We start from the raw sequence: 12,797 nt of genomic DNA on the forward strand, positions 1-12,797 counted from the left end.
AGGGCTCTGAACCTCCGACTGGCATGCTTGGGTGTTAGCCCCATTCTAATTCTGTCCCTTTTTAAAAAAAGTTCATAGCTGTTCATGTGTTCCTTAGGCATTTCAGCTGCCACCTCTGCTAAGGGTCCACTGAGTTGCAGCCTTAGCTCCACCATATACTGGTCTGTAGAGACACTGTACCCAAGGCAGGCCCTTTTGAAATTTTTAAAAAAGGCCTCTGTATCATCGCCTACCTTGTAGGTGGGGAATTTTTTGGAATGGGGAGCCTGGAGAAGGACTGTTAGGGTTATCTGGTAGACCCAGTTTAGCCCTTTCCAGATTTAAGCGCTTCATTTCTAACTCCTTATCCAAGTGTTTTACCTCTGCCTCCAAGCATTTCACCTCCATTTCCGTCTCCAAGCATTTTGCCTGTTTCCTCTTCTCTGCTTCCAAATCCAAGCGTTTTAAGGCCATCTGTTTTTCATGTTCTTTCTGTCTCTTCAGCTTCCAATCTGGATAATTCTAGTTTCTTTTGGACCTCACTTTCCATCATCCTAGCCTTCCTGTGCTTAGCCTAGTCTAACCCAAGAGCTAGAAAGAAAGAAAGAAAAAAAAAACAGCTTATGAATTCCCTTGCAGTAACTTAACTACTCTGCCCTCAGGTAAAGGGGGAAAAAGGGGGAAAAAACTCCAGCTGCTCTCAGCTAAACAAAAAAAAAGAAAAAGAAAAAAATATCCTTTAAAAACAAAAACCTCCCTGATTATCAAGCAGCCAAAAGAAAAAAAAATGTGTCCTTTTAAAATTCTGAGCTCTGTGCTTCTGGTTCAAAATGATCCCAACGCGTTGCCACCATGTCAGGGTTCCCTCCCCACTCTGAACTCTGGGGTACAGATGTGGGGACCCACATGAAAGACCCCCTAAGCTTATTTCTACCAGCTTAGGTTAAAAACTTCCCCAAGGCACAAATCCTTTCCTTGTCCTTGGATGGTAAAGTGGTTTAGACAAAGATTCAAGAAAAGGACCGCTTGGAGTTCCTTTTCCCCCAAAATATCTCCCCCCCAAGCCCCTTCACCCCCTTTCCTGGGGAGGCCTGAGAATAATATCCTAACCAATAGGTTAACAAAGTGAGCACAGAACAGACCCTTGGGTTTTTAGGACACTAAAAAACAATCAGGTTCTCAAAAGAAGAACTTTATTATAAAGAAAAAAGTAAAAGAAGCACCTCTGTAAAATCAGGATGGAAGGTAGTTTTACAGGGTAATAAAAACACAGAGGATTCCCCTCTAGGCTCAATTTCAAAGCTACAAAAACTAGACTAAACCTCCCTCTTAGCATAGGGAAAATTCAGAAGCAAAAACAAAAGATAATCTAATGCATTTCCTTGCTATTATTTACAATTTCTGTAATTTTAGATGTACCATTTCAGTAGGAGCTGGGTTATCTGCTTGGTCTCTCTCTCTCTAACCAGAGGGAACAACAAAGAGAGTACAGACAAAAGCTCTCCCCCCGCAGATTTGAAAGTATCTTCTTTCCTTATTGATCCTTTTGGTCAGGTGTCAACCAAGTTATCTGAGCTTCTTAACCCCTTACAGGTAAAGGAGGAATTTTATGCTACCCTTAGGAATATCTTTATGACAATCCCGCATAAGCCACTGTGCTAGTGGCCTACACTTGGAAAGTAATTAAACCCCCAGAAGGGGATCTGAGCTGTTAAATGATCGGGCTGGAGAACTGGGGTCAGAACAGACCCAGAGAGAGTGAAACCATCGTCACCAGGGAGAAAGCCCTGGGGTGTGGCCTGATCCTAGGGCTGGGACTGGTTAAAGAAGTGCAGACACACCCAACTAGAAGGGGAGTTTGCAAGAGGTGGGTGCCATGCCATTACACTAACCCACAGAGGAGAATGCGGAGGATGCATGGGTTGCCCGAGATGCATCCCCCATGATGCAGCAGCAGGGTCTTTTCTCTTGGGGAGGTGTGGTGGTGCATGGTGCCTGCAGTGCATCAGGGGAGGTGTAGTCTAATCAGGGTGCCCAACCCATAGAGGAGAATGGAAAACGTGAGGCACAAGAACTACAATTCCCAGGAGCTGCTGAGATGGCCTTTCCACACAGATATTTTGGGGTTTTGCTGGAATCTCCAAGTCTTCTGCAGGAAAAACACCCCCATCTTTAGACCAGCTCTAACAGACTCCTCTCATTTAAATGCTGACAGGCACCTTCTGGGGGAAATCAGGATTTGGTGACATGGGTCTCATGTATTGGAGACGTGTCCGTAGACTGGGTGAACACTCCAGCACCAGTCGTCCTGTACTCTAGTCAAATTCTTCTACCCCGGAGTCCAAGAACCTGAGATTTCACCCACACCTTTTCCCAGTCACCTCCAGCAGGATGGACCCAGTTCCCAACATTGTCCCAGCCCTGGTGTGGATGGGAGAGAGGAGACACCCCACGATCAGGTCAGAGAGAGAGACTGTACCTGACAGGGACAGGAAAAGCTGGAGCGATGTTTCTTCAATTTATCAGATAAATTCTGCAAAGGAACAAAAAGAAATCATCAAAACACAGACTTTACAGGGCTTAGAAAGGCTGGGAACATGGGGAGGGCTTGGCCAGCTGTGAGATGCAGCCACCTCTGGGGCAGGGCAGCAGGGGAACAGCTGCACAGTGATGCCGTACGGACACTGGGGTCATCACTGAGTGCCAGTGGAGAGCACCCCATCCCGATCCCTGCAGCACACCTGGCCGGTCCCCACCTTTATCTTGGCAGCGAGCTCTGTCCTGGTGAGCAGCTCCCCATGCCAGTCCATCCAGATGTGTCGACCAGCCAAGCCCACCAGGGCAGTGACGTAGTCCCTAAGGCACTCCTGGAAATCCTCACCCATGTCTGCAAAGGGGAGAGAGATGGACGATGGTGGATTTAATCCCCCTTCTCTCTACCTTCCACACGCAGGCATGAGCAGCGACCCAGTCACATTGTTCTGCACATGGCAGGGGCTCAGAGCCACTGTCCTGGCTCCATTACCTCTCAGGGTTCTCTCACTCCCAATCATGATCCACTTGCCAGGGAAGGGCATCAGGTAATAGCGGGTGCTGATTCTCTTCAGCGCTTCCAGGGCGTTTGCAAGGGGACGTCACCTCCAGCATCTGCTGGAGCCAGGGGGAATCGTTATATTGATGTACAGAGCTTACAACCATGAAATGCAGCTAGCAACGATAACTGAAGAGTGGAGAAACACTCAGAGCTGAATCCTGCCAGCCGGGAAAGGCTCCATGTCCCATTCCCCCCCACCACCACCACCACCAAGTCCCACAGTCATCCGTCTGACATGTCTCAGATGCTGCTCCCCACCCTGGGCTCTGGGAACCAGGGAGCTGCTCCAATCCCGCACCAGCAGGTCAAGATGCTGCAGGGGAGACAGGAGGGGAGTGGGGGGTCACTGGGGGTGGGGTGGGGGGAGGCTGGGATGGGGAGAAGGATGGTGTCTGCTGGGGAAACCTCAACGCCTTGGGAGTGGGGCAAGGGGTGTATGGGGCAGTAGCATGCTGTGGAGTGGGAGAGGGGTGCAATGTGCTGATACATGGGGCAGGGCGGGTGATGAGGGGGGAAGCCGTCTCAACTGAATGGGATGCAGTCAGCAGGCTTCTCCCATCTCTTTGGCCAGCTGCACAAACATCTGTGGAGTGAAGACAACAGAGTGTGGGGGCCGGTGAGTCTGGGGTCTGGGAGGTGTTTACACTGGGTGAGGGGATCCTTCCTGTAAAGCAGAAAGGGGCCTGTTCAGCCCCACCCCCCATTTGACATGCTCTCTTTGCAGTGAGGCCTGCCGAGTGTGAAACGAAGGTGGAGATCGATGGAGACATTTTCCATGGGACAGAGAGAAGCAGGATGCTCCCAGCCAAGGGGATGAGGGGATGCCGTGGGGCATGGGGGTCTGGTGCTGGGTGGAGAAATGAGCACACCCCTCTTCCGTGCCCTACGCCCCACAGAGAAGCAAGTCCAGTTCCTGGACTCACCAGATCCAACCTGTGTCCCGCACAGAGAATCCCCCCGGAGCACAGTACGGGGCAGGACACTCCATATGCCGCATGTGGCAGTGACGTCACTAAGGGTGTGACTGACGAAGGCTCGATTCAGTGGGGCTGGGGCTGGGTAAGAGCCTGGAGAGAGGAGAAGAGCAGAGCAGGGGCAGAGTGACAGCCCCAGGCCCTGGCTCCAGCAGCCTTCCCACTGACAGCGGAGCTGGGCTGGAGGGGAGGGAGGGGGCCAAACTTTGCCCAGTGTCCCACGCCCGAGAGAGAGCCGTGCTGGGCCATGCTGTGACTGTGCTGAGTACAGAGGCCCAGGTGACCGAGGGAGAGTCATTTTTTCTCTCTGGGCCTCAGTTTCCCCACAGGACCCATGGGGAGGGATAATAACCCTGTGGGGCTAATGGAAAAACCTGGCCCGGCCATGTTGTGTGTCGCGCTACCCAGCCTCACCTCCAGGTATTCAAGATCCAGGTCCTTCACCTGACAGCCAATGTTAAGTATCTGCAAATAGCCAGGAGACGGACAGAGCTACAGCAACGAGCAGTGACGGCCGCCCCAGGCCACTTCCCAGCCACGTCACCCGCCCCGAGCACAGCACCCCCTAGTGCTGCACGGGGCATCGGGGGCAGCCCAGCCTGCCAGGGGAGAGCACCCCCTGCTGAGCCCCTGCCCCGCTCCCTGCAGCACAGCGCCCCCTAGTGCCTCAGTGAGACACTGGGCCCAGCCCTGACTGCCAGGGGAGAGTGCTCCCTGCTGAGTCCCTCACCCGCTTCCCGCAGCACAGCACCCCCCACTGAGCCCCCCAACCTGGTAGGAGCTGAGCAGCATGGACAAGGCGGAGGGTTTGATGCTGGTCTCCTTGTTCCTTTCAAAGTCCATGGAGCCCTCAGTCTTGACCAGCAGCACGGCCACCTGGCGGGGCCAAGAGTGAGAGCCCCAGGTCAGCTCCCGGCTTTGTCCAGCCACCCAGAGCCCCTCTGCCTCTGGAGCCTGCCTCCTGCTCCACCCACATAGCACCTGGCATCTTCTCGCCCACCCCAGTGTTAGCTGCCTCATCTCGCTCTTCTCCATTCCCCCCATTATGTCTCCCTCAGCTTCCCCGGGACCTCCTTCCCCACGTCTGTCCCCTCTTTCCCTCCCTATTTCCCCCTTTCCCTCCCTTCCCAGGCCTCTACCATGTTCCCTGATTTACCTTTCCCTTTCCCCACTCCCCCAATGCCTCTTCCCCCTTCCCTGTGACCCCCAATGCCCCCGCTTACCTTCCCAGCCTTGGTCGGGACCCAGAAGGGCTGACTCCACGCCTACACCCCCTTGGTGACTCGCTGCATGTCCCAGTGCTGCAGCCGCGCCGCCCAGCTGGAGCCAGGCCACGCCGCTGCCTCCGCGCAGCACAGAGCACCAGGTCAGGCCGGGCTCTGCAGTTGCGCTGCCCCAGGAGCTCCTAGCCCCGCCGCCCAGAGCATTCCGCCGGCGGCAGGGTGTGCTGAGGCTTTGTGGGAGGGGGGAACAGCAGGGGAGGGGCCGGAGGTAGCCTCCCGCGGCAGGAGGATCCCGCGGGCTGGATGTGCTCACGGGCCATAGTGTGCCCACCCCTGCTCTAGGCCCAATGGGTGGCAGGTGAGATCTCACTGGCAAACTCAGCCCTCGCGGGTCTTTAATATTCATCATCACGTCTGCACGGAGTGTGCAAAAAGGGTCATGGGTGAGAATTATGCTCTTAAAATGTGTTTGGCACAGCATGCATCGGCTGGGTTGCCCTGGGCCAGGGAGATGTGGTAACCTGCTTGACTGGGTCTCCAAGGGAAACTGTGGGATATTGGAAAAGTATTTACATAGAAGCTACACAAATACATCAACACGGTGATGCCCCAGCGGGAGAGAGATGCTTAGGTTGGGTTTGACTTTTCAAAGGACACATTTCAATGGTTTCCTTGGCTATAAAGCTGGGCGGGGGGAGAGGCCCGGAACCTCAAATAAATCACTGAATCAATGGCTTATCTTCAATATTCCTGTCTTGTCAAAGTGTCTCGAGTGAAGCTTTTGCTGAAAGCCAGTGACCCGCTGGCAATAAATATCACTCTGCAATGTCTGTATTCATGCTAGAGGAGAAATTTGGATACTCGCTGGTATTACGCCTTGTCATAAATATAAAGGGAAGGGTAAACCCCTTTAAAATCCCTCCTGGCCAGAGGAAAAATCCTCTCACCTGTAAAGGGTTAAGAAGCTAAAGGTGACCTCGCTGACACCTGACCAAAATGACCAATGAGGAGACAAGATACTTTCAAAAACTGGGAGGAGGGAGAGAAACAAAGGGTCTGTGTCTGTCTGTATGCTGCTTTTGCCGGCGATAGACCAAGAATGGAGTCTTAGAACTTTAGTAAGTAATCTAGCTAGGTATGTGTTAGATTATGATTTCTTTAAATGGCTGAGAAAAGAACTGTGCTGAATAAAATGACTATTCCTGTCTGTGTGTCTTTTTTGTAACTTAAGGTTTTGCCTAGAGGGATTCTCTGTGTTTTGAATCTAATTACCCTGTAAGGTATCTTCCATCCTGATTTTACAGAGGTGATTTCTTTACTTCTATTAAAAGTCTTCTTGTAAGAAAACTGAATGCTTTTTCATTGTTCTCAGATCCAAGGGTTTGGGTCTGTGGTCATCTATGCAAACTGGTGAGGATTTTTACCAAACCTTCCCCAGGAAGTGGGGTGCAAAGGTTGGGAGGATTTTGGGGGAAAGACGTGTTCAAACTATGTTTCCCAGTAAACCCAGTTAGAGTTTGGTGGTGGCAGTGGAGATCCAGGGACAAAGGATAAAATTAATTTGTACCTTGGGGAAGTTTTAACCTAAGCTGGTAAAAGTAAGCTTAGGAGGTTTTCATGCAGGTCCCCACATCTGTACCCTAGAGTTCAGGGTGGGGCAGGAACCTTGACATGCCTTAAACAGAGACATTGAATTTTGGGGTGATAGGAGCTGGGCAAAGAGACATTGGCGTTATCCTGCACTGGTGGGACTAAACAGAATAGAGCTCCTGAAATCACAGAATGGCGGCTCCTTCGAGCAAGGGAGCTGAAGGCTCCAGGAAATGACTGTAGGGGAGAAACCCATCTCAGCAAAGACTTTGACTTGAAGAAGTTCAGCGTTAGACTGGGAAGCGTATTCTCCTTTTTCTTTGCTTGTTGCCCTTCCCAGCTTTACTCCTTACACGCGGTGTCACCTAACCCTAGGGCCTTTTGTTTAATCAGCCTTGTTTGACTTTGAATTTTAACCAGCCCAGGGCTGGGGTTGGAATCAGCGTGTTTGCCAGACCGTGGCAATGCATTGTCTCCATAAAGAAGCAACAAACTGAACAGTTTCTGGGCATGTTGCAGGAGCGGGCTGGGTACTGCTGGGAGACATCTCTGGGGAGTCCAGGAGTTGGGGTTCAGAGTTTGTTTCCCCCAGGATGAGGACAGGACTTGCCAAGCCCTGAAGGGTTTGCTGGCAGGGTGGACAGGGAGACTGAGGTGGGTGACCCAGAACTCGCAGTTCTGGGAAGCCCAACAATTCATCACCATGGCAGCAATTCATACTTTTGGGGGTGACCCTTGCAATGGGAAGGGTGTTGGGGTCCCTCTGCAAAAAGGGCACCATCGCAGAATTGAAGACAGAGGCCAGAGGTGACACCTCCCCACTCTAGTCTGGGTTGAACCCGAAACCATTACAGGGAGTTAATTGTCCAAGCGTGGGTCAGGGGTGGTGAGGAATAAATGGTAATGGGCGCGCATCCTCAGAATCTGATAGACAGATGGACACGCTAGGGAGCAAACAGATAGATAGACACACTACTTTCAGACAGACAGGCAGACAGACACTGTAGTGTCCAGCCATGGCTCCAGCGAACTGGACGTGTCAGGGTAGGAGGCACTCACAGACATGTGTGCAGCTCTGAGCCCTCCAGCACGGGGCAGGATGGGGACGTTCACACCCCAGCTCACTCCTGTTTCCATTTACACTCACTGGGCTCCGGAGCTGGTGCAGCAGGCAGTTCATCAGGAAGGATTTGCTCCAGCGCTGCTCCCCAGTGACAGACACCAGGCAGACAGGAGCGTCCTTCACCCCACCCTGCTCCAGGCAGTGGCTCAGGGCCTCCTCCTCCAGGATCAGGCCCCCTTCCTTGTCCAGACGCACCAGTTGCACCGGGAGCCCCGGCTCTGGCTGAGCCCCCGGGCCTGCTGTAGGGACAGAGCAGGGTCAAACCTGGGACACCACCTGTGAGCCTGCCAGTCTCCATCTCCCCAGAGCCTAGCCCTTTGCCCCATTCCCACCTCCTGAGCCATCCAGTCCCCCGCCCTGGTGTTGGATCAGAGCTGGTTCCCCCTGGAGGGGAAAGGCCCCATGCCCTATTCCCACCCCCTGAGCCAGCCAGTCCATGGCCTCCTGGATCAGAGCCGGTGCCCCCTATCACAGAAAGGCCTCATGTCCCATTTCCACCATCCGCTTTGTCTCTCTCCCCTCATGTGGTGTGTCTCTGATTTTCTGTCCTAGGTTTTTGACGCATGTGTCCAGGATCATCCTGTGCTTGGAGCAGGGGTGGGCAGCACTCTGGGCACCGGTATGGCTGGGATGAGACCTAGCTCCAGTGAGCTGCAATGCAGAAGTTGTGGCCGCACTCGATGGAGACGGGGTCTTCCAAGATGTCCAGGCAGATGGAGCAGGTGAGGTCCTCCCAGAGTTTCTGCATAATCCCTCCTGGCGCTGGCTTCAAGGGAAGTGGTGGGGTCACCCTGAGAGACAGACAGAGGGGAGTAGTGGTTAGTCCAGGAAGGGTTTGGAGTCAGGACTCCTGGATTCTTTCCATAGCTCTGGGAGGAGAGTGGGGTCTAATGGTTGGAGTAAAAGAGAATGAGACCCAGGCTTCCTGGCTCCTGCAGTTTTCCAATGGAAAGAGAAATTTTCAGGCTTTTACTTGACCTGTGAAACATTCCCCACTTTTCCTTTCTCCCATGTCTGATTCCCAAGTGAAACTAATTTTAAACTTGCCCGATACATCCTCAAGTCCCGTTTGGCTCATCGCATTCACAGCCTGGCAGCGTTAGCACCACTGGGCTGAGTGGTCATACACTTGGAGGGGGGGGCATATTTACCAAGCCGCCCATGCCAGATGATCCAGCGGCAGGCATCTGGTCCCCAGCTAGCACAAGATGGAACTTATGCACCTGGAAGATGTTTGAAAAATTAACCGGACGAGCGAATCGAGGGGCTGCGCTTCAAGTGCTGCGATTTCTCCCCTTGGCTGGCCAGCTGCAACACACTCACTTCCCAACGCCACCTCTGATCCCACCCAAAATCTCTGGGGCTTATCTATGTGTAAATGGCCAGAGCCTGGCCGGTTTTGGTGAAAACCGGAAAACCAGAAAGAGGGGGAATGAAGGGCATACGGAGCCCTGGGCATCTGGTGGGGCCAGCCAAAAGCTCTGCAGGTGGCTGGAGAACAGAGAGCCAGGCACTGGGAAAAATGAACATGTCCCTGCACTGCAGCCCCTTGGTCTCAGCTGGGCCAAAGTGTCCAGATGGGGGGGTAACATGCTGGCACCTTGAATGGGTGAGGGCACGGCCAGCATGGAAACAAATAATAATGTAGGGAATAGGGGGTAACAGTCACTTAAAGGGAGCAGGCAGAGCTCTGTGTGCCCCCTTCCCCCCACAACAGGCACCCCCTGTGCCCCCTGTACTCCTCCCCCATGCCAGGTGCTCTATGTGCCCCTTCATCCTCCCCAGGTAGTCACACACTGAACACCTCTCTTTGTGGGTGATAAAGCTGTTGGTTTCTGTGGACACTTTCCTCAAAACTACCCCCCCCCATTCCTGGCTCTGAGGAGGCCGAACTGCAGGGGTGTTTCAATCTGGAAGACCGCTCCTTAGCACCTCCCCATTGTGGCCTGTTACACATGCTCATGGAGGAGCACAGCCATTCCTGCCCTAACACACCACAGAGACTGGGCCGTCTCCCAGTGAATACAGAGAAGAAAGAATCAGATCCTTCAGCTAGCAAGGGCTCGACCCCGCTCTGCTCCAACAGGGGCGTCTCAGGCCGAGCCTCCACGGCTGGGATGATAGTGGCACAGCAGCAGCACCACGGCTATGCCAGCGTAACCCTGCCATAAAGACACAGCCCACAGCGGTGGCAGGGGGTTCAAACCCCACCTCCCCAAGCTTCAGTAGCTACACTGACAGAAGCCACCATCCATCCACCTAGCTGGGTCTCCGCTGGTGGTCAGGTCCGCCTAGCAATGGTGATTGGGGGGGCAGTGTGTGTGTGTCGATTTCTCACCCCCCTCCAAGCAATGTAGATCTACCAACCTGAATGTAAAGTGCAGACCTGCTTCAATCTCTCCTGACGGACACAAAGGAGATTGTTAAATGCCTCCGTTGCTCTGGGATGGTCCCGCACCCAAGACCCTTTGCCTGGCCATCTTCCAGCAGAACAACACTAATAGCGAACACTGAATGCTCTACAGATGTCAGTCCCAAGTGACTTCTGCTTTCTCTCAAGCACCTTCCCCAAACAAGTTGGGTTTCTTGCTCCCTCCCACCCCAGCCTCCACTGCTCCCATTGGGAGGCTGTTCCAGAACCTGCCATCTCTGGGTGCTAGGAGCCGCCTTCTCATTTCCCACTGCTGTTGGTCCAGCCCCCATTGTCCTTCTGCCACAAGGTCCTTCAGCTTCCATGGCTCTTCCCCATTCTTGGAATTCCTCCCACCCATGCCTTCCGGGCGAGCAATCACAACCACACTCAGCCATCCTACTAGACTGAATGAGCCAGGCTCTTTGAGTCTCTTCCCACAAGATGGGCTCTCCATCCCACTGCTCACGCCAGCAGCCCCTCTCTGCACCTGGCCCAGCACAGAGCCCTCTTGCTGTAACATAGAGTCACAGATCCCAAGGCCAGAAGAAACCTTGTGATCACCTAGTCTGATCTCCCTGTATAATCCAGGCCAGAGAATGGCCCAGAGCTAATTCTTGGTTCATCTAGAGCAGATCTGTTAGAAAAACATCCCAGCTTGATTTTACAGTGATCAGTGATGGAGAATCCCCCACACCTGTTGGTAAGCCATGCCAATGGTCAGTGATTTTCAGTGTTAAACGTTGACACCTTATTTACAGTCTGAATTTGTCAAGCTTCAACTTCCAGCCACTGGGTTGTGTCAGACCAGATAGATGGAGGATCCCTCTGAGATCTAATTTCCATTCCCCTTGTAGGTACTTACAGATGAGGTTCATGCCCCCCATAAGCGCCCTCATTGTTCAGCTAAATAGATAGGTGCCAGATTTGGACACAGGATTGCAGATGAGGTCTTCCCAGTGGTCGCGTGATACACAGAACAGAACATTGTGCAACAGCATTCTGAAATCCCTTTCAACCTATTACCACCCATAAACGTTTCACTTCTTTATCCAGAAGCTACATTAGAGGAAATACCTTTGCTTTTGGCGGATACAGACTCTCTGTCGACCATCTGTGTGTCCCAGGTGTTCCTCTTAGGATGACATCATGCTGACCTCCCTTGACAAATGGCTCAGCCCAAAAACAATTTGGCAATTTTCATTTCCTTTCAAAATCATTCCATTTCCCTCCCTTCCCTGACTTTTTAAATTAATCTCTCTCTCTTTCACACACACACAATTTTCATTTTTATAAAACTATTTTCCTTTTCTTTCATACTCAATTTGGTCCCAAATCCCCTTTTTGTCGAAAAGAAGTTTGACAAAAAGTTTTCAGTCCTCTCTCCTTAAATTATTTCTTGACATTTAGGCCCGAGTTTGGCTGGCAAAGAACAAACCCATTATGCCCTTAAGTCATCCTCAGACTTCACAGCCTACAAATGTAAGTAGTTAAACAGAGTATAGATCATACAGCACTGGAGCAGAAAGGAATTACATGCAGAAAACAAGCCATCGGTGCCTGTCTGTGAGATAGAAGTTGATTTTCCAACTCAGCCTCTACAGCTAGATGGAACTTTAGTTCTGCTGGGTTCGACTGCACTTGAGCTGAGCAGCTGTATGGTTCTTATTAGATTTGAGCACAAGTTTCCTTCAAGGGTTCCTGGATGCGTCTTTGAGGGCAAGTCAGGTGACAAACCTTCACATTTAATAACATGGGGCCAATCAAGTTGAACCACTTGTCACTTTAGCTATCATCCTTTTTACAGTGTGAGAGAAATATGGGCTGACTCATGCAGTTTCATAGTTTGCAACAGGATACAACTTACTCCCGATTATCCGAATAGCTTGGGGGGACATGACTGGTTCCACAGTTACATGGGACTCTGGAGTCAGCACTTTCACCTCATGGCCCAGCTTGGCTCTCTGCTCCCAAGTGTCGGGCATTGGGCACTGGGCCAAAGTTAGGACCCATCACTCCCCTCCAGCCCAGCTCCGCTATTCGTGGGTAGGCTGCTGGGGCCAGTGCCTGGGGTAGTTGCTCTGCACCTTTCTCTATTGCTCCAAGTTGAGGTGGGTTGGGGCACCAGAACTGAGATGGGGCTCACCTGTCTCTCCCACCATCTCAATGACCCCAGGTGGCACGGAGAAGGAATCTGCCTGAGTGCAATGCACAAAGGGCTCAAATCAGGACAAGGGGGAGGGAAAGAAGTAGGCTGGGACAAGGAGTCTGGAGAGATTGGACCTGGGAGGGGAGACTGGGACCCTGGGGGTGGCCTGGAAGGGGAGACTGGGACTGGCAGCCACTCCTTTCTCTTTCTGCAATCCCCTGCCTCGTTCACTGCTCCCCTTCCAGCATCAACCAC

The 12,797-nt window shown here is 52.4% G+C and overlaps 1 pseudogene; it reads right to left on the reverse strand.

Annotated features, from left to right (window-relative positions):
• Positions 1-558: 558 nt before the first annotated feature.
• On the reverse strand, positions 559-8,731 carry LOC144266477 (RING finger protein 112-like; annotated as a pseudogene).
• Between the last annotated feature and the right edge of the window lie 4,066 nt (positions 8,732-12,797).

This window comes from Eretmochelys imbricata, chromosome 6 (genome assembly GCF_965152235.1).
Source record: "Eretmochelys imbricata isolate rEreImb1 chromosome 6, rEreImb1.hap1, whole genome shotgun sequence".
Lineage (NCBI taxonomy): Eukaryota > Metazoa > Chordata > Testudines > Cheloniidae > Eretmochelys > Eretmochelys imbricata.